Source organism: Canis aureus, chromosome 38 (assembly GCF_053574225.1).
Source record: "Canis aureus isolate CA01 chromosome 38, VMU_Caureus_v.1.0, whole genome shotgun sequence".
Taxonomy (NCBI): domain Eukaryota; kingdom Metazoa; phylum Chordata; class Mammalia; order Carnivora; family Canidae; genus Canis; species Canis aureus.
In genome coordinates, this window is record NC_135648.1 from 14216137 (window position 1) to 14238880 (window position 22744).

The 22744-nt window shown below is 33.8% G+C and overlaps 1 long non-coding RNA gene and 1 pseudogene across 14 annotated transcripts in view; both read left to right on the top strand.

The window, feature by feature from the left end:
• Window positions 1–22744, top strand: part of LOC144307445 (uncharacterized) — a 478537-nt gene that overhangs the window by 177923 nt on the left and 277870 nt on the right. The window lies entirely within an intron of this gene.
• On the top strand, window positions 7770–9160 carry LOC144307113 (splicing factor 3A subunit 1 pseudogene; annotated as a pseudogene).

Consider the following 22744-nt stretch of genomic DNA (forward strand, 5'->3'; position numbering starts at 1 on the left):
AAGTTTAGTCTGCCAAATATAGGTTTGAATGGAAACAAAGCATACAGATATATCTTTTTAAATATAACCATTTGATATACATATTCATCAGAACTAATTCATCCAACTCCAATCACATCTTATTTTAAGTTCAGAAGCACTGGCAATTTTTGCCTTTATTATGAGAAAATAACAATCACATTAGAAAGCCTTGTCATTCTCCCAGTAATGAGCTTAATATGACATTTGGGAAAGTGCTTTGCTGTGACTAGAATAGCAATGTTGATTTTACATTTTAAAAGATTCTTCAAAACACATACAGTGAAAACAGTTTCATACAGGGTTTTATTTTCCCACCCATTTCAATTTGAATGTGAGTTAAATTCTAAATTACAGTAATTGTGAACTGTTTTCATGTTACTATAAAGTTTCAAATTGTGGGCTAAGTCTTATTCTGGAAGCAGAATCTCATCAATAGAAAATTATTTTCAAAACTGCTATTATTGATTTTTCGTCTGAGGTATTTCCTTTATATGCAGGGCAAATTCCGATGATTACACATTAAATCAGAAGTATTGAAATGAACACAATTGCTGTACTTCAATCACAGTGAAGTAAAGAAGAATTTTTGTTAGTCCAACCCTTTTAAGCTATTATATTTAGTTTTAGAATTAAAACTTGTATAGATCCATGCTTAAGGACATTTTGAAGAAAGTAAAAGAAATGACTACACTAATATAGTTTATTTCTAATCAGTATTATTCACTTATATTTTCTACCCTACAGTTCTTGAAACTATCATTTCATAAAACACAAATGACACTAAATTTTGTTAAAGCAAAAATTACCCTAGACACAGTAAATGGGTAAAGAAAGTTTTATTGGACGCTCTTGCAACAGTGAAGAGAGAATATAACACAGTCTTAACTCCTTTTTCAAAAGGTGGGTGGTAGGGATCCCTGGGTGGTGCAGCGGTTTGGCGCCTGCCTTTGGCCCAGGGCGTGATCCTGGAGACCCGGGATTGAATCCCATGTCGGGCTCCCAGTGCATGGAGCCTGCTTCTCCCTCTGCCTATGTCTCTGCCTCTCTCTCTCTCTCTGTGACTATCATAAATTAATAAAAATTTTAAAAAAAGTGGCCATCTGTGTTGGCTTATTGGACTTACCCATAGGAAACATAAACTTTCTTCTCTTTTCATGAGAGGAGGTAGTTTTACAACTCTGGACAAGATGCTTACTGAGGTCGGGCTCCTATTCTCCACAGAAACTAGGAGAGAGAAAAGCTAACTAGCATCCTTGATGGTGACATTTCAAAGGGATGGTTTCCAGGTCCTGGAGAAAGGTAGTCCTGGGCTGTAAAACTGCTAAGAAATTTTTTGGGAAAAAAAAAAAAAAAAGATTTACATCTCAAGAGGCAGAGAGGAAATTCGCAGTTACAAGTTTTCTAAAGCAACTGCTCCAAGAAAAGAAAGGAGGGACTTCTTTGGTTGGGCTGGTTGGATTCTTTGAAGGTGATCATAGGTCTAAAGGCAGGAAGAAATTTGCCTAAAGTTAAGCTTAGGAAACTATTAAGACTATGTTGATCAGTAATTTTTAAATTTGTTTTTAAGGCTATTTTTTTAAACCTTTATTTATTTATTTTGAGAGAGAGAGAGCACAAGCAAGGGGGAGAGGGAGGAGAAGGGGCAGAGGGAGAGGGAAAAGCAGGCTTCCCACTGAGAAGGGACCCAATGTGGGGCTCGATCCCAGGACCCCAAGATCAATACCTGAGCCAAAGGCAGACACTTAAGCAACTGAATCACCCAGGCACCCCAAGGCTACTTTTTAAAGAGCAGTTTCAAGTTCACAGCAAAATTGAGAGGCACAATTCTCCCATGACCTCCTGCTCACACACATGCATAGCCACCCTCATGTATTATCAACATTTCTCCCCACCAGGATGGTACATTTGTTAAAATTGATAAGCCTATATTGACATATCAAAACCATCCAGTCAGTGTGGTAGGCTGCTTTTGTCAGTTAAAACATTATTTTTTTCTGTTACTGTTTGGTTGCATTTATATTTCATTTTTTAACCAAAATACTTTATTGTAAAAAAAAATGCAATAAATTGTCATGCAAATTTCTCAAATAAAAATATTGTTTATATCTATTACCATTAATATTTACTACAATTTCTTTAAAAAACAGCATAATAAAAATGCAAAGGTCATATTCTCAGTACATATAAAAAATGTTCCTCTGCTTAATTGAAGTCATTTAGTTTTGTGAAAAGCCCACTTTATTGTCTTATATTATTAACTCCATTACAAACTGGCACTTTTCCGAACAACTGTTCTTGGAGACACTGACTAGATGTCTGGCACTAGGAAACTTTCACCATTACTCTCATGATATACTATCACAGTGAAGATTAAAACATGAGTCAGTGCTGGAGAAATGAAAAAGGATGTGGAAATTAATAAAGAAACTTCTAGATGTAAAGCTGTTCTTGTTTGAAACCTGTTCAAAATATATAGGTGTGTTTACATATTTAGTACGTTATTTGATCGTATATCAACATTTGTGCTAACTCAAAATAATCAGAGATCTAAAAAAATATGAATTGCATTATTTTCAAATTGATCCACTGATCAAAGCTATGTAACTCTCAAGGCAGTAAAACCCAAGCACAAGCTGCATTTTTTTTTGTTCATAATAGAGTGAAACTACATTCATAGAGAAATAATTGGAATTAAAGTGTTTTTCTTCTTCAAATATATGAGTCAGATGTTAATTTGGTTGCATTTACCTTAATAATTACACATAATTCATTCAAAAACTTAAAATAACGAATATTTAACACTAGTAAGCCCTGTGATTAAACTATAGTTCACAGAAACAAAGATAGACAATATTAAAAAATATATAAAAGACTGAGTTATATGCATTCTCTTTCATTGCTCTTGGCTGCTAATTATGTAAGAATTTATCTTATCAGTGACATTTTGTGTTCTATGGATGGAATTTGAGATTTTCTTTTAACTTTTGAAAATGAGTACTTGAGTGATGCCAATAAAGAAAGGTTGCACACATTTATACACTTTACAGGCAACCTTGAAGAAAGGGTAAAATTTCATTCCTCAATATTTGAACATACTGTGATTTATATGTTGAATAGAATAAGATAGTATAAATACATCAAATAGTTGGGCCACCTGGGTGGCTCAGCGGTTGAGCGCCTGCCTTCCGCCCAGGGCTTGATCCTGGAGTCCTGGGATGGAGTCCCATATGGGGCTCCCTGCGTGGAGCCTACAGAATTCTCCCTCTGCCTGTGTCCCAGCCTCCCTCTCTGCTTCTGTGTCTCTCATGAATCATCAATCAATCAATCAATCAAGTAGTAATGGAAATGGAGAGTTTAATAAGTTACATGCTACATTGAAGATATATGCAAGTTAAAAATATAAACACAAGAACATGATATTTGAGGAAAAAATTTTTTCTCAATTATGAACTTATTCAGTAATCTCTAGGTCAGCCATGTGCATCAGTGATGCAGTGGTTTTCTAAATTAACATATATTTCAAGAATGTGAAAAGCAATATTAAATGTGATTTAAGAGGACATATCATTATGGGAATCATAAACACCAAATTTAGAATTGTTTCCCCTGAGAAGAGATTTAGAAAATATGTTGATAGAATATTGGGGACTTAGTTTTTCCATAATGTTTGGTTCTCAGTGAAAAAGATCTGAAATAATTGATACGATTTCATGTAATTGAAGGATTGATGCATGAATGTTCTTTATATTTTTATAATGTCATGTTTTGGTTGATAGGCAATCATAAATATTTTTTAAATGACATGCACCAAGATTCTTTAGAAGTCTGTTTACTATTGTTTGATCTTCAAATTTGTATGGCAAACCATAGAGCAGTTATTCATTTTCCTTCATAATACTCATATGACTTTTCTCACCTTGGAAGAGTAGAAACAGAGATAAGAATAATACATTGTGCTCAGGAAGTAAGTTTCAAATACAAATATATCAAGAATTAAACAATAATCTTAACTGTTTTAACTAAATAAATGTATTTCCCTAAATAAGGTAAAGCATGTCTTGTAATATTTAATTCAATCTCTAAAATTGAATCTTTTTTTTAATTTTTATTTTTTATTTATTTATGATAGTCACAGAGAGAGAAAGAGAGAGAGAGGCAGAGACACAGGCAGAGGGAGAAGCAGGCTCCATGCACCGGGAGCCCGAAGTGGGATTCGATCCCGGGTCTCCAGAATCGCGCCCTGGGCCAAAGGCAGGCGCCAAACCGCTGCACCACCCAGGGATCCCTCTAAAATTGAATCTTAAAGCAATAAAAATGAATGAAAGATGAACCTTTTATTCCCCAAATTCCAAGATTAGAATTTTTAAAATATGGATGTTGTCAAAAATTTTAAATATGAGTGAAGTTTTCACAATTTGTGTCCCAAGGCAATCATAATATTTGCTTTATGAAAGAATAATACATCCTACTGTTATGTGTGTATGTGTATGTGTGTGTTTATTTTCTGCAACTATAATATTTAAGAGAAAGCAAAGTTTTTGTCTACAAGATTTCGTAATTCCTTTGGACTATGTTCAACTCAATTTACATGGAATACCCAAGGAGATTCCTACATGAAAAGTTAAGAGAATCAAAACTTAGGTTTCATTAACTGTAGCATTAATTTTTCCCCTAAAATACAAGAAGCTTTCTCAAATACTCTTCGAATCAAAGAAATGTCTTGCATGGCAAGACTAAAGACTCAGTTTATTACCGTCATTAAATGTTCAAGATGTGCTAAAATGAAAGAAAAAAAAATCTTCTCAACCTACTGAAGTTCATAGTCTTCCCAAACTAAAGATTCTTCAATGATATTTTTCAGATATCTTTTGATAGGAGATTTACACATTCTGATTCCAGATACACTTCCATTTGCTCTCAAATATGAACCCTCTTCTTAAAAAGGGAAGGTTGTATATGTGAAAATCAATATTTTCCTTTCTCAATGAATTTTATTACAACTTGATTTAAGGTAGCACTGCTGACTGGTTTTATAGATATCATTAAGAAAGTCTAGTGAATTTAGATGAAAAAAAAAAAACATTACTAATTAGGTTCAAAGGGTATCTCTCTTACCATCCCCCAATACTTCAGTTTGCAAATGGTCTCCCTAACCCTGCTTTCTATTCATTTCTTACTTCATTTTTTTCTAGTCCCACCCTTCCCTTTATCTAAAATTTTCTCATTCCTAATCTCATAAAGATGTGCTTGAGGGTGTCATAGACTTCCACCTAATCTCTACAATCCATAAAACCAGAGATAATTTCACTCTTCCCTTTCTAATATATATCATCTGATTCCTTTCTCCTCCTTAATTATATTAGCTAATATCTCTAAATCACTGATGGTGAGTACAATAAACAGCTTTGACTTAGTAATACTATCTCTAGTATTATCTCTAGTTTCCCTTTTAAATAGAATGATGGTTTTTGTACTTAAGTATGTGTATTTTAAAGTTTTTACTCAAACTTTAATTTCTAATTTATTGATTTAATTTGATTTTTAAAATTTTTTTATCATGATTTATGTACTCTTAACTCCCATCACCTATTTCATTCCCTACCTACTTCCCTCTGATAACCATCAGCTTGTTCTCTAGAGTTGAGTCTATTTCTTGGTTTCTCTTTCACCTTTTTTTTTCTTTGCCCATTTGTTTTGTTTCTTGAATGCTGCATTTGAGTGAAAGCATATGGTATTTGTCTTTCTTTGACTTGTTTCACTCAGCCAATTAACAGTCTCTAGCTCCATCTACATTGCTGCAAATGTCAAAATTTCATTTTTTTGCCTGAATAATATTCCATTATATATACCACCTCTTCTTTACCCATTCATCTGTCAATGGACTTGGGCTGCTTCTATATCTTAGCTACTATACATAATGCTGTTGTAAACATAAGAGTGCATGTATCTCTATGAATTAGTATTTTTATATTTGGAGAGTAAATACATAGTACTGCAAATACTGGATTGTAGGGTAATTCTATTTTTAATTTTTTGAGGAAGCTCCATACTCTTTTCCACAGTGACTATACCAGTTTGCATTCGCATCCACAAAGTAAGAGGTTTCCTTTTTCTCCTTAGTTGATTGATTTTAGACAAAGATAGTTTTAACTTTGAATTCCTTTCAACATTAATGTGGTTAATCATGAGATTTTTCTCTCTTGACCTTATCATTATGGCAGTTATATTCATTGATTTCCTAATACTGAATCATCTTTGTATTTCTGGAATAAATAACACATGGTAAATATGCATAATATTTATGTTTTGTATTCTGTTTGCTAATATGTATCTGGATATATGGCTATTTAAGTGAGTTTAGGTTATAATTTTCTATTCAAGGATTGTGTGTGTATGTGTGTGTTTATTTTCTGCAACTATAATGTTTAAGAGAAAGCAAAATTTTTGTCTACAAGATTTCATAACTCCTTTGGACTATGTTCAACTCAATTTACATGGAATACCCAAGGAGATTCCTACATGAAAAGTTAGGAGAATCAAAACTTAGGTTTCATTAAGGTTATTAATTAATTAATTCATTAATGGTTATTAATTAATAACCATTAAATTTCAATATTACACATGCTGCATAAAAATAATTTGGAACATTTTAAGTGTTATTAAGTCTCTGATCTTTGAAATTGTGTTACACCTATGGCCTTTCCATGGAATAGGAATTTGGGGTAATTATTATGATAAAGATATGACCTACCACTGACACCCCCCAAAAAGATATGACCCATAATGAGGTGAATAGCAAATCAATCAAATCTGGCCTAGAAATGACCTAAATGATAGGATTAGTAAACAAGACTATTACAATGATTATGAAAATGAATTTCAATTATTATTAAAGTATCTATTTCATATCAAGAAACAGGAACTATTGAGCATGTTAAAAGGAATAAGGAGCAACAAAGAAGTCCCACATCAAAATTCTATAGAAAAAAATACAGTATCTACCATACCAGAATGTAGTGGATGAATGAAATAGGTGAAGGGAATTAAGAATACCCTTATCTTAATGAAGACTGAGTAATGTATAGAATTCTGAATCACTATATTGTACACATGAAACTAATATAACACTGCATGTTAACTATAATGGAATTAAAATAAAAACTTAAGTAAAGATAAATTAAAAAATAAATATCCCCTCAAAAAATAACACAGCCTGCAATATTTAAGATGAAAAATACAAAAAAGATAACAATTAATTGTAAAACATAACTTAATTTGAATTCTTGTCAGGATAAAGATGACTTTAGGAGACATTCTGAAATTTTATTGTGGACTGGCTACTAGATAATTTCATCAAGCTATTGTTAATTCTTTTTTTCAAAATGATTAATTTATATAGGAAATAAACCTTATCTTTAGGGGATACATACTAAAGTAAAAGGTACATTAGATGAGATTAACTACAGAGTCTATGTTATAGGAGAAAATTATTTTAAAATGTAAAAATAGAAACTAAAATGGAACCTGAAAATAAATAAATAAAATGATTAATTAATTAATTAATTAATACAGCATCAATGAATTGAGTCACAACTTCAAACACTCTCATATGGATCAATTTGGAGTTCCTTTAAGAAAAGAAAGACATGGGGTTAAAGAAGATACTTGAAACAAATATGGCAAAAAAATTTGCAAATCTGATGAAATAATCTTACAAATAAGTAAAAAACACAAAAAAAATAGGAAACATGAAGAAAACTACATTAAGCCACAGTGGGATCAAATAGCTTAAAACCAATGGCACAAACTCTTAAAAGGAAACACATACAGACACACACTTAAACACATACACAACATCCTCTGTTGGTGCAGGGAGCCTGTCTTGATGCATGCAGCACCGCTCATGGACTCTTGGGCAGCTCTGAGTGTTGCAGTCATATAGGCCAGACCCATGTAAGAGAGTGTTCCCACCATTGCCACAGCCACAGAGCCGAGACTGCAAACAGAGGAAGCATCTTCAAAGGAGCATTCCGCCCCTTCCAAACCAGTGGTGGGGATCATTTACCCTTCTCCAAAGGTCAGGAATATCATGGACAGCAACTGACAAACTTATGAACAGAATCAGACCTAAATTTGAAGCTAGGATACAACAGAATGAGATCAACAACTCTCACTTCAACTTCCTGAACCCCAATGACCCTTATTACCATGCCTACCATTATCACTAGGTCACTGAATTCAAGGAGGAAAAGGTTCTGAAGCCCACAGCCACCATCCCCAAGGTCATGCAGTGGCAGCAGCAGCAACAGCAGCAGCAGCAGCAGCCACCCAGTAGGAACTGCCTCAGAAGGCCTAAGCCTAGGTGATCCAGGAGACCATCATGACCAAGGAGTCTTCTCTTGAGTTTGACTTCACCAAAGCATGCCTCTCATTCACAGCATCAACTTCCATCTCAGTCTTTGACCCACATGTGATGAAGCTGATGACTGAAGTCTGTTGCCAGGAATGGACACTGCTTTCTGACACAGCTGATCTAGAAAAAGCAGCACAGCTACCAGTTTGACTTCCTCTGCTTGCAGCACAACTTTTCAACTATTTCACCAAGCTGGTGGAATACTATACCAAGTCCTAATTCCCTCTCAAAGGCTTGTTTGCAAAGCTCAAAAAAAAAAAAAAAAAAAAAAAAAAAAAAAAGGAGAGAGGTTTGGACCAGGTTTCTTACTCACTCAAGTGGGTCAAGTTCCAAGAGAAGAAAAGAAGGAAGAGGAAGAGAAGGACCAGGTGTCCATTTGCAGGTCATCATATCAGTCACCCTGATTTTGTGGTAGTTGAAACCGTAGACTTGAACTTTTCTCCCTCACCACCCTGGAGGAGCTGGGGGCCCAAATCCTCATTCAGGAGTGCTAGAAGAAGTTTGAGGAGAGTAAGGAGGTTGAAATGGAGTCAACCTGATGAGGCAGTTGAGAAACAGTACAAGGCCAAGTAGTCTCCCTCCCAAGCTAGATCAGGACCCCTGAGTGCAAGATATGGAAGATATGGATCAAGATTCAAATGATGAAGAAGGGCAAAAAGTGCCCAATTCTCGGAGACACCCATGCTTCTACCTCTGCCCTTGACTCCAAGCCAACTCATTGCATAGAAGGATTTACCCCAATAATTTCTTTTTTTTTTTTTTTAAGATTTTATTTATTTGTTCATGAGAGACAGAAAGAGAGAGACAGAGACACAGGCAAAATAGACGCAGGCTTCCTGTGGTGAGCCCGATGCGGGACTCCATCCCATAACCCTAGCATCACACCGTGAGCCAAAGGCAGGCACTCAATCACTGAATTACCCAAGCATCCCACCCCAAAACCTTCAAGCTGTATAGAATTGCTCCAGATGAATATCTTGGGAGAAAGATTCTGACCAGAAAAAGTATAGGAATAAGTGGGCATCAGGCTCAGAAAACAGCAGCATGAGTTCCAAGTATACACTAACACATCTTATACAGAGTTACAAAGATAAATCTCTTCATTTTCATTGAAACTTCTCATTGAATACAGTGTAAGTTAGGAAACAGAGGAGAAACATCTTAAAGTACTGAAAGGAAAAAAAAAAACAAGCAAACCTGCCAACTTACAAGATCTGTCTCCTGTAAAAATATCTTTCAAAATGAAGGAAAAATAAGGACTTTTTTTTTCAGACATAGAAAGTTGAAATAAATAATAACCAACTGATCTGTACCAGAAAAAAATATTAACTGAAAACCCTCAAGCAGAAGGAAAATCATACTAACAAGAATGAAAACCACTGAAAAGAGTAATTGTGGGGAAATATAAAATACCTTTTTAATTATAAATCTCTATACAATATAATGGACTGATTAAACCAAATAAAAAACAAACACCTTGTGGGATTTAAATATATATATAGAAAAAAAATGTCATAACATGAACAACAAAGCCGGGAAAAGACAAATGGTAGTATATTGTGGGAGATTCTCATAATTTTATGGAACATAGTATATTGCTTGAAGATACAATATGATAGAGTATAGTGCTCTATTTATATAACCACTAAAATAAAATAGAGTAATAGGCCAGAGGCCAAAAAAGGAGATAAAATCACAAAAAGTTATTCTAAAGAAGGTAGAAAAAGAGAAAAGGTAACAAATAATGAGACAAATAGAAAATAGATTTCCAATCATAGATTTAAATATAAATTACCTAAACACTGCAATTAAAAGACAAAGACAGTTATGATAATTTTACAAGTACCTTAATTGACTCTAATTTCAATTAGAAAAAAAAAAAAATTACGTTTCCAAAAGAGCACTGCTGGTAGGCCAGAATGTGGCTTTGGGAATCTCTGCTACATATTGCGTATTTTCCATGGATAGTAGCCACGTTTTGCCAAGATAGTCTCAGTGGTCAGAATGTACTAAAGGCAGGGCAAAAACTAAGGGGAACTCTTTGGGGTACCAACTCAAATGAACAGAACACCAAAGCACTTGGAATGGTGATAGCCATATAAAGTGAAATAATTGTCGAAGAAAATGTGTTTCTTCTTAAGACATCAAATTGACAGAGGTGACAGAAAAATGCATTTGTACTTGTTGGGTACTTTTCTCATTACTATTTTAATATTGGTAAAAAATAAGCTCAATACCTCCTGTTGTGAATACCTTTTTTGTTTTGTTTTACCTTTTTTTTTTTTTTTCAACTTATATGCCTCTTTGAGGTTGGCTTTATTTAATGAGATAATTAAATAGTAGTAAACATACATGAATGCTGTAGTGATTTTAAACTGGATTTTTCATTCCAACTTCTCTGATGGGTTTTATACTTCAGTAATTTGCAAGCTTCCAAAAAATTCTAGGAACCTTTATTTAGAAAGATGCATATGGAATTGAGATAAATAATAGGCTTTTAAGGCACACATATGATTTCTTTCAGTTGATTCTGAGTTGTGACTTCAACTTGATGGGAGTAATGCATCAATTTTTGCCAAGAAATCCTTAAAGAAGTAAATCTTTTTTGGCAGCAAAAATTTAAAAGCCATCAGTAAAATCTAGTGCCTTGGCAAGATGCTATTAAATGGTGAGCTAATTGACAAGGATTTGTTTAGCAGCTTTAGCTGAGCCAGTGTGGTTTTGGCTCATCAGGAAAGAATAAGGCATGAAAGAAATAATAGTCTTTGGACCAAACTAAAACTATTGAAATGTTGCTGCCCAAATTCTTGAAATTCCTACTGTCTTCTTATCTGTGGACCTTTATTCTCACTATTTTCTATGCCTGCAGCTTCTCCTGTATCTTCAAGTGGCTTCCTCTCTTAGCCAATTCATGTCTCTGTTCAAATTATCTTCTCAGAAAAACTTTGCGAACTCTAATTAAAATTCTACTTTATTTTTCATCAGGGTTATTATTGCTCCTGGAATTTTGTTTGGTATTTTACCCTGTGCATTGCCTGCATTATCTAGGAGGTTAAAAGCTTCATGAAGGCCAGGAAATTATCTTTGTATGTCACATTTACACACTCTACTGTAAAGCTTCACATTATATAATTAAGCAGCAGCGATACTTTCTCCAACTGAGAGGTTGAAGAAATTTTTAGAACTTAAAAGCCATTATTTTTTGTTAATTTTGGTCTTTTCCCAAGGAGCTCAAAGTCAGAAGTAAGAGCAATGTAGTTTAACCTGGCTTTGCCTGAGTAGCTACTAGTCAAAATATTGAAGATTCCATGTGTGTGTACCAAAAAAAATAATATCTTAATAGTTATTAATGAGATGGAAATAATAAGAAGTAAAAACAGCTAAATTCTGAATCCTTTGTCTCATGGGATGACTGTTTCTTATTTTGATATAAAATCTTAAAGCTTTACAATGTATTTTAACCCACACCCCTTGATTGAAATTGGCCTTGTTAACTATGTGAGGGAGACTATTAAACTATTTTTTTTTAATTTTTATTTATTTATGATAGTCACACAGAGAGAGAGAGAGACAGAGACATAGGCAGAGGGAGAAGCAGGCTCCATGCACCGGGAGCCCGATGTGGGATTTGATCCCGGGTCTCCAGGATCGCGCCCTGGGCCAAAGGCAGGCGCCAAACCACTGCGCCACCCAGTATCCCGACTATTAAACTATTGACATTGGAGGCCACCAATGAAATATATACCTCCTGGTCCTCATCTTTGCTGCAGTCTCCTCCCAGAAAATCTGAGTGTGGCTTCAGTTAGTAGACTAACAGAGGGGCACCTGGCTGGCTCAGTCAGTGGAGCATGGGACTCTTGATATTGGGGTTGTAAATTAGAGCTCCACGTTGGGTGTAGAGATGACATAAAAATATAAAATCTTAAAAACAAAATCAGTAAAATTTAGCAGAAAAAACTCTATGATCCTTGCAGTTCTCAGCCTTTAGAACCCTGACAGCTTCTACTTTTGGAACCCTGAGCATGCATGAAAGAATTTTGTCTGTCCAGCTGGAGAGAACATGTACAGAGACATGGTGGCAAAGCCACGTGAAAGGGAAGGATGCCAAACTTATGAAGATAGAGAGTAGGCTAGTTGTATCAGTTTATCAGAGCTGCAGGAACAAATTACTGCAAACTGTGTGGCCCAAAACAACAAATTTACTTCTTACCGTTCTGGAGCTTAAAAGTCTGAAATCAAGTATCAGTGCATCTGGTTTCTCCTGGAGTCTTAGGGGGGAGCATCTGTTGTGTCTCTCCTAGATTATGGAGGTTACCAACAGTCCTCGGCATTCCTTTGCCATTATACAGGTCATTTCAATCTTTGCTTCTCTCTTCATGTAGTGTTCTTTCCTGTGTGTGTCTCCTCTGTGTTTTTGTGACTCTCTCTCTTTTCTCTTATAAAAACACCAGTTTTTGGATTTAGGGTTCATCCTAATCTGGCATGACTTTTCATTAACTAATTTCATCTGTGATGACCCTGTTTTCAAATAAGTTCATATTCTGAGATTGTAGGTAGATGTGAATTTGGAATGGGTTACGCTTCAACCCTTTACACCAGTCATCTCAGTGAACCAGCTGATTCTAATCTCTACCCTCCATCCAAATGCAGCCACACCATAATGGTGGCCCAGTTGATCTCAGCTCACCTTAAAAAGTCATGTCAGAGGGGGAGAGGGGGCAAAGGGGTGAAAGGAATCAATAGGTAAAAACTTACAGTTACAAAATAAATAAGTCATGGGAATGTAATGTACCCTATGAAGAATACAACCAGTAAAATCATATTAACTTTGTATGGTGACAGATGTTAACTCGACTCATTGTGGTGATCAGTTTGCAATGTATACAAATGTTGAATGGCTATGTTGTACACACGAATTCAATTATATATCTTATATATATCAATTATATTTCAATAAAATCAGAAAAAAGAATTATGTAAGAAAATAAAAACAATTGTGTTTACATGACAATGTTTTAGTTACCTGTTCTATAGCAATATATAATAGACTGATTAAAATCCCCATCAATCCCTTACAGACTCATGTTGAAAGTATGTAAATATATGAATACATAAATAAACAATTGAGAGTAAGAATGGATAAAGGTCTTGGTGTCTTTTTCATACCTTGACCTGGCAGCAAAGATATTCTAAACTAAAGCACTGCAGAGAAGCCTTAAAACAAGGGGTAAGCTACACAACCAGAGTCACTATTCCTCATGGTCAATCAATAAATATAGCCAACTTGTAAAAGCATCTGTTTATACTTGTAACTTTCCCATCAAAGATTACAGTTAATTGAAATGTCCTTTGGGAAAAAAATTGTAATAATCAATTAGTCACTTGAACTTTTACTTATTGATCAACTATGCCAGCATTAGCTAGTGCTTATTTAACGCAGATTTATAAAATGTTTATGTCCATGTATCTTACTTACTTTCAGGCACAACAGATCAACGGTTTCAATATTCCCATCTAGATATGGATATAAACTAGAGAAAACTCATCCCTCACCCCTCAGCAAGCAGTTGTGTACATGATAACTTTACATAAGTAATCCTTTGGTCTGTTTGGTTTGGTTTTGATATGAAAGATGCAGTTTTGGGGAATAGGTGTTCCCTGAGTTTGTTTCTTCATTCTTCATTCATAAATACATCCATTCATGTATTTATTTAGTTAGCTTTGTATTTTTACGAATTTGGATCTTCTAAAATTTTATGAGTAAAATCAGAATAACTTATTATTGAACAACTTTAAGGATCCGTTTTTAGTCTATTTGTCTTTCTTTAGTCTGATTTCCTGTGTGCCTGCCTTTCTTTCTTCCCTCCTTTTCCTTTCTTTCCTTCTTTCTTTCCCTCCTTCCAACCCCTTTCTCTCTTTCCTTTCAACAGATCTCATTTTTAAGCCAGAGTTGTTCTTTTTCCATATAAAAGTCCATGAACTTATGTTCTGGACTCATGATTAATTTTTCCCGTAGAAGACATCGGGTGCTAGGGGCACCTGGGTGATTCAGTTGGTTAAGTGTCCAACTCTTGGTTTTGACTCAAGTCATGAACTCAGGATCCAGGGATGGAATCCCCTGCCATCCCCTGCCATCTCTCTGCCATGTCATTCTCCACACTCAGCAGGGAGGAATCTGTTTGAGATTCTCTCTTCCCCTCTATCCCCCCCCCATCTCTCATTCAAATAAATAAATAAATAAATAAATAAATAAATAAATAAATAGAACTTTTAAAACTGGCACTAAATTTTTATTAGTCTAACTAAAAATTTTGTGGAGATATGAAGTGTGATAATTTAGATTTCTAAGAAAATATATATGCCTAATTCAATTTGTTGGCTGGATTTCAAGTACAATTAACAAAGGGAATCTCAGTCCTTATTTTTCACTTCTAACAACACATTTTCCCAAGAACGCTGACAAAGAAAACTTCATGTGCACTCTTTCTGAACTACATTATTAAATTTTATTCATCTAAAAGAACATAGACCCATGAGTAGTATTCTTTTTTTTCTGGATGTTAGATTTGCATATGAAAAGTTGTAGAAAGTGACCACTTTTCTCTCTCCAGGAATGTATATGTGGATGTGTTTTGCCTTCACAGGAACAGAACAATTATGTGAAAACAAAAGGATAATTTTATTCTCTACTCTGGTTCTTTAAATACAGGAAGAAAAAAAAATGTCTCCTTCATTTGCTATTTGGCATCATTCTTTCTGCTCTTCAGTCTGAAAAATCAATGGATTTTATTTAAATAAGTTCTAACAGATATGTAGATATAGATCTGAAATTTCACTAATGTGTTTTAACTTTCTTTACCCAGGCAGAAGTGGCATTTCTTTTATTATTCTTTGGAATCACATAAAATCACCAAACACAACTATTAAATGTAATAGCTGCACACATTAGAAATTCAAGGTTGAAGTAACTAGAATGAAACAGCAGATTTTAAAGGAACAAGACTGTCACTTAGTGTCAATGTTACAATTCCATTTATCAGCTCCATTAACTTAATGGTCAAAAAAAAAAATTCTCCATGCTTTCTTCTCCCTGGTGCATATTCACTCTCATACACATCTAAACTAATGCTAATAGAGAGTAAAGTGATGCTATCAGCATTCTTTTATGTAGCTTTTATTGTTTTCCATAAAATTCTGTCACTGGGATAAAACTAATGATTTTATACATCTGGCCCAGCCATACAAATCCCAGTTTCTACTTTTCTTATTTTCATTCAACCCTTCTTTTCCACTCTTTTAACTTAGAGTACTTTTGTCACGTGAAAGTTGAAATACCAAAAAGTCAGAAACCTCATCAAAGAAAAACAGGTGCTTTACTACCTTTTGATTCTCTATCTTCATATGAACCGTTTTAGATGACTATTTACCTCTCCAGTCCTCATTTATATTGCAGACAGCTACACAATAGACTTTCTGGTATTTAATGCTGAAAAGCCCAATTGGTGATGTGTAGTAAAATTTTACTGCTTGTCTCAGTAAAAAAGGGAGCAATTCCTATACCTACTTTGCAGTTGAAAAGTTCAACCTTTATCTGTTTAGCCAGCTTTAATTCAAGAATAGGTCTCTTTCCACAGAGAAGAGAATTGCTGAGGCATCAAGCCCTTTCCAGCAATCCCCTGTGCAAGCTGATTTGCCTGCTGATGCTCATGCATTTTTTCCCTACTCTCACGAAGTTTATATTGTTTTATTTATAAAGAACTCTTACCTGATAAATTTGTCAATAACTCATCATTTTCTGGCTTTACCAATTTTTGTATGCATTAGTTTACAAATATTGTGTGCCATTTTATTACTCAGTGATCCACTTTTAAAATTGTATGAAATCTCTTGAGAGTCTTGTATTATATCCAGAACATTTAAATAAAATGTATAAATTAATTGTGACATGTAGTTTATTGCCACAAATCAATACGTCACAGATGCCAGTACTTGCTTATGGAGCTAATGATCTCACTTAATTTCTTTAATGTTCAGCTTTTTTAATATGCACATATTTTTGAAATATTTAACCAAAGCTATACCCTCTTGTTTTTTTTGTTTTGTTTATTCTCTTATAGGCATCCTTATAAAATGGGCTAAGGATATAAAATTATAAAGAAAGCTATTCATATTCTCATATTCTCATTCTCATTTTAGCTTTTTTTTTTTAATTTACAGAATTTGTGTGTGTGTGTGTATTTTTTTTTTTTTTTTTGACTCGAGTGTCTGCAAAGTCTTGTAAAAGAATAGCAGCCAGAAAATTGCTTTTGTGCCTTGGCTCCTCTGTTTACAGGTTGTGTAGCTTTGGTTCAGTCACAAAACTTTTTTTTTTTTAATTGCAATTATTTTAATTGCTCCAAGGGGATAAGAATAACTGCTTGCTTTGTTGTGTGAAAATCACGTGAGATAAAGTATAATTGTGCTTTTCTGAAAACCATATAATATCATAACTAAAATGTGAAATTCCAATACTAAAATTCATACAAAATTCATTCAAATATATTTTTTCTTACACATCTGTGATTTGCATTAGGTTATAACAAAACAAAAATCATATAATACATTTGGGCACTTTTCTCATGACTATGAAATAGAGCTGTTGGGCACAAGTAAGAAATTTCTGCCTTCCTGAGGACTAAAGTCTTTATTTTTTTTACTGAAATATTTACTTATAAATATAGCAGATATTACTGGTCTAGTAGATAAGTTTTACAAAATGTTCTTAAGTGAGGAACTGAGATGATGTATTTTGGGTAGAATGCTTTTCCATTTGAAGTTCCTTTTCCATATGATAAAATTTCTGATTTTTTTATAAGATGTAAAATGAGCTGTAATGAATAGTGGGTCAGGTCTGTTCATTTTCCACATATGAAGACCCTGTATTTAATTTGAAATGCTTTGTACTTCCCGGGGTTCCGACCTTTATATTTTTACTTATTCTCTGCATAGCAAGCAGGTATGTGAGATTTCCACTTCATTTCTACATTTCATTCAAATGCACTTTACCAAAGTGAGTTAGAAAGTATAAAGTATCTCTGGTTTCCATTTTTAGCTTCTTTTATCAGGTGCTTTTGAAACTTGGAAGTGAAATTTTAATCACTCGATAAAATATTTGAAATTTAGTGCTCACCTGACAATTATTTAAGGCTTATGCTTGCACGTTGACTATCCTTTCTTTTATGCATACCCTTTAAATTTTAAATATAATTTTCCATTTCTTTTTCCAATTTTTGATAAAATTTTCTGCTCTAATACATCTGAGATCAGTAATAATATTTAGGATTTCACTTATCTTCTCTTCCTTCGTTGTTTGAAAAAAACAGATTTATATGCAAGTTTATTTTTTAACATAGAATTTACAGTAGTGAATTGAAATGAATGTCACAACAACTATCCGGCAAACAAGTATATTTAACTAGATATTGTGTAAGCAAATGTGGGATAAGGGTTAGTATCATTATTATATAGAAAGAAATGAATTTGAAAGAAAGAAAATGGTTTTGAAAATTTTTTTAATTTTTAAAATAAGAGACAAATATTAAAATAAGAGAAATAAACTTGGTAATAAATGGGATACATTATATGCACCAGAATTAGCTTTACCTATATAGCTATAAATCTAAAAACAAGTATAAATATTAGTTTTACATATATATCTATAAATCTAAACACATATAAATATATATTTCCTTCTAAAAGTAAACTCATAGTTCTGTATGGTTATGGAGTATGTTTTAATGGGTACTATGATTAAGATAATTTAAAAAATATGTCTCCCTTGATTTTGTATGTGATTACCAATATTGCTGCCATGAACATGTCTAAGATCTGTTCTGAGATTTGAATATAAAATATATTTTTAAAAGCATTGGAAAATAAAATGATATGTTCTGTAACATAGTCTCACATAAACAAGAGTGTTAAAATGTTGTAAAACTTCCTTAAAGTACTATGAAACAGCCAATGTCTGCTGTAGATTTGTGACTATTTTTATTCCCAGGACATTTAGTTAAAATATAGGCAATGAGTTTTGGGTGCCATTCTACATATGTGTGCTGTAATGTAATACAGTTTCAGATAATTAAGAATTAGTGTTCCATATGCTTTGGGGAGGGTTTCTGTGACAAACAGAGATTCATATTAATGTGGTGTGTAATTGGCAGTGGAACAAATCCTCGATTCTCCTTCAGAGTTCTGGAAATTGATGCTAGGTTCTAAATAGGGAGATGTTACTATGTATTTTGATATGACAGTCTTGGTTCAAATCAACAGGCTCAATATTCTAAAAATCAGTTAGTGTAAAAGTTACTTTCTTAGGGCTTATGCCCTTATTTGTTAAATTGGAATGGTGATGCATAATTACTTAGTAATTGAATGAACTAATGTCTCTCTGAATTGTAAACCTGGCCTGTTAGTGAACCAGAGAAAGGTAGAGAAGTCAGAGATAATGTTTCACCAACATGCAATCTTTACAAATCTATGTAGTTAGCCTGGAATCTGCCTCACATCATTTTCAAAAAATAAAAGAAATTTTAATTGATTTATGGTATTTATTGTACCCTGTCAGTATCTTAAGAACCATGTCTTAAGTAAGCTCCCCTCTGGTTATAATGTAATTTGTGCTTAATTACATTGTGTAATTTGTGCTTATTGTGTAATTTGTGGGATTTCATCATGCCCTTAACTGGAGGTTTAAAAACAGTGACCGACTGTCTGGTTTTGTTTCTCATTTCCTCAACTATCAGAGTATATACAATATTCCTATGTTACCTAGTTTGTTACTTAGGTTTTTTGGTTTTTGTTTTTTCTTTTTTTTTAAGATTATATTTATTTATTCATGAGAGACATAGAGAGAGAGAGACAGAGAGAGAGACAGAGACAAAGGCAGAGGGAGAAGCAGGCTCCATGCAGGGAGCCCGATGGAGGACTCAATCCTGGGTCTCCAGGATCACGCCCTGGGCTGAAGGTGCCGCTAATTTGCTAAGCCACCTGGGCTGCCCTGTTTTTTTTTGTTGTTGTTGTTTGTTTGTTTGTTTGTTTTTTCTTTTTTCTTCCTACTCAGTATGGGAAGAGGTCCTTCCTTCTTATGTGGTCCCCGTCTTCAAGTCTATAAAAAAGAGAATTAAAAGGTGCCTCAAGTAATATCTCTTCTGTTTGATTGTAGAGATGTGTGGTAATATAAGGACTTTTCAACTTCAGAAAGTACAAAGGCCATTTTGCTGTCTTCTTGATGATTTTGAAAAAGAGTGATAAAAAGTAAATGGTCTTTTTAAGCACAGATTTCTGACTTAAGTCAGTAAAATCCTATTTGAATTTATGCCTTCTTTATTTCAATGCTCTGTAGGCCTTTATGCCATTCAGCATGTACAAAACATTTAGCAGACTATAAGTAATTTATTGAGTGATTAATTTTATAATATGTCAGTGAAGGATCAGAACATACAAGTAGGTAGTGAGCAAATTGAATGACTGTGGCCATCACTGAAATGCATAGTTAACATTATTCATGGAATAATTTATGTCCTTATATTCAACAAAATGTGTTTTTGTCCATAAAGCTTCTAGGTAATACATGTTTGAATACATATTTATCTTATAGCTTAATGTAAAGTTTTCTAATAAGTCAGATGTGACTTCCATCCATGTATGAAAAAATGGAATGCAAAATTTACAAAATACAGTACCAAATGTCATTTTTTTTTCACTATTTAAATACTAATGAATCAGAAACATCTTTGGCCTTTTATTGTTTTCTTTTTCTTCCCCTCCTATGGCCTTTTATTATTTATTTTATTTTATTTTTATTTATTTATGATAGTCACAGAGAGAGAGAGAGAGGCAGAGACACAGGCAGAGGGAGAAGCAGGCTACATGCACCGGGAGCCCGAAGTGGGACTCGATCCCGGGTCTCCAGGATCGCGCCCTGGGCCAAAGGAAGGCTCTAAACCGCTGTGCCACCCAGGGATCCCGTCCTATGGCCTTTTAAAAGCAATATGCAATGTTACTAACTACATTTAAATTTGCATCAGTGTAACTTAATATCAAAATCAATGAAAAACTGGGCCTCAAGAAGCAAGAAAAGTAAATTAAGTAAAATAGAGGATATACTAAAATAAATAAAATGAGATTAAAGTTATTATTAATTTACAGATGAATGGTAACAGTATCTCAAAAACCAGCAAAAAATATGAACTTTTTAAATTAAATGTTTTGTTTTCAGAAAGTCAAATACATAGAGATTCCCAAAAGAGTAGCTACTTTCAAATTATTTAATTTGCCTAAAGTATTATATTTCTTATTCAGGTATATTGGCATTGTACAGATAAAAGCCTAAATTCTTTGACTCTTATCAGGATTTTGACCCAAAAACATGTTCATATTTTTTTCCATCAATGACTACAAATTTTAGTCATGATGGGAAAAGTAATTTAGACAAATGTGTATGACTGTTGATATAAATATAAAATTATATCTTATTCCTGTATTGGAATAACAAAAATTAATACAAGGTTAGATCAATAAATGAAGAGAAATTACAAAATAGAAACAAACTCTTAACATAATTTGGGAGTTTAAATAAGCTCTTCTTTATTTTTTTTAAAGATTTTATTTATTCATGAGAGACAGAGAGAGAGAGAGAGGCAGGGACAAAGGCAGAGGGAGAAGCAGGCTCCATGCAGGAGCCTGATTCAGGACTCAATCCTGGGTGTCCAGGATCACATCCTGGGCTGAAGACAGTGCTAAACCACTGAGCCACCTGGGCTGCCCTATAAGCTCTACTTCATAAGAGTGAAGAGATACTTCATTTTATAGATAAAAAGAATTTGATAAAAATATATATGGTCAGCCTATTGGGGATGTCTTACTACCAAAGACTTATATTTGCTTATGACTCTGCAGGCTGTTACCTAGGGTGTGCACTTATTAGGGAGTCAGTCAAAGATCACTGCAGACTTCTTGGCCAAATCCAAATGGATACTGAGACAGCAATAGCATGGAAGAGTTTAGCTAAACTCTGAACCTGTAGTTTGAAATCAGGTGATGTGATGCCTCCAGCTTTGTTCTTTCTCCAAATTCCTTTGACTGTGTGAGGTATTTTGTGGCTTCATAGAAATTTAGGATTGTTCTATTTCTGTGAAAAATGCCATTGGGATTTTGATAGGAATTGCATTGAATTTGTAGAATGATTTGGGCAGTGTGAACGTTTTAACAACATTAATTCTCTGAGTCAAGAACACTGGATATCCTTATATTTATTTGTGAATGCTGCAGTTTCTTTCACCAGTGCCTTATAGTTTTCACTGTGCATATCTTTCACTTCCTCGGTTAAATGTATTCCTAAGAATTTAGTTACTTTTGGTAGTATTGTAAGTGAGATTGTTTTCTTAATATCCTTTTTGATAGGTCATTGTTAGTGTATAGAAATGAAACTAAAATTTTGTATGTTGATTTTTTCCTGCAACTTTATTAGTTCTAATAGGGTTTTATTGGAATCAGTTTTTATTTTTAGTTCTAATAGATAGTTTTTATTTGTTTTGTTGTAGAGTTTTTAAGGTCTTCTATATGTAAAATCTGCAAAACAATGACTACTTTGTTTTTTTTTGTTTGTTTGTTTTTTTTAATTTGGAGCACACAGTGGGGAAAATATAGTCCCTTCAATAAATTATGTTGGGAAAATTAGCTATTCAGAGGCAAAATAATGAAATTGGATCTTTAGCTTATAACACACACAAAAAAATACCTCAAAATGGAATAAAGATTCAGCTGTAAGACTGAAATCTTAAAAGTTCTATTGGAAAACACAGAAAGATTCTTCTTTTCTTCTTCTTCTTCTTCTATTCTTCTTCTTCTTTCTTTCTTTCTTTCTTTCTTTCTTTCTTTCTTTCTTCTTCTTATATGAGGGAGAGAGAGAGAGTGAGTTGAGCAAGCAGGGGTGGGAGTGAGGGGCAGAGTGAGAGTCCTAAGTAAGCTTGTAACTCAGTTGATATCATCATGATCCTGAAATCATGACCTGAGCCAAAGTCAAGAGTTAGACTCCTAACTGACTGAGCCACTGAGGTTCCTCAGAGTAGCTTTTTGACATTAGTCTTGGCAATAATGCTTTTGGGATAGGATACTAAAAGCACAGGCAATAAAAATAAACAAGTAAGACTACAGCAATTAAGTAGCTTCTGTATAGCAAAGAAAATAACCAACATGGAAAGCCAGCCTCCATACACATGGCAAGAAGATATTTGCAAACTGTGTATCTGTTACAGGGTTAGTATCCAA